Here is a 275-nt window from a genome sequence, read left to right on the forward strand (position 1 = left end):
GAGTTTCAATGACTTTCTTACTCAGCTGGCCCACTTGTGCCTCCAGATTTCTGATGGAGGATCTTGTTTCATTCATGAAACTGAAAGTGGCATTTGACAGATCAAAGACTATATTGGCTAAATTAGAAGTGTTTTGTTCAGAATTCTCTGTCTGTTGCTGAGAAGATGATGGATATGGCTTGCTATTGCTCAGCCTATTGCGTCCACCAATGTTAAAGCCTTGTTGAGGCTTTTGTTGATCCTTCCATGAGAAATTTGGATGATTTCTCCATGAT

Source organism: Arachis duranensis, chromosome 5 (assembly GCF_000817695.3).
Source record: "Arachis duranensis cultivar V14167 chromosome 5, aradu.V14167.gnm2.J7QH, whole genome shotgun sequence".
Classification (NCBI taxonomy): Eukaryota; Viridiplantae; Streptophyta; class Magnoliopsida; order Fabales; family Fabaceae; genus Arachis; species Arachis duranensis.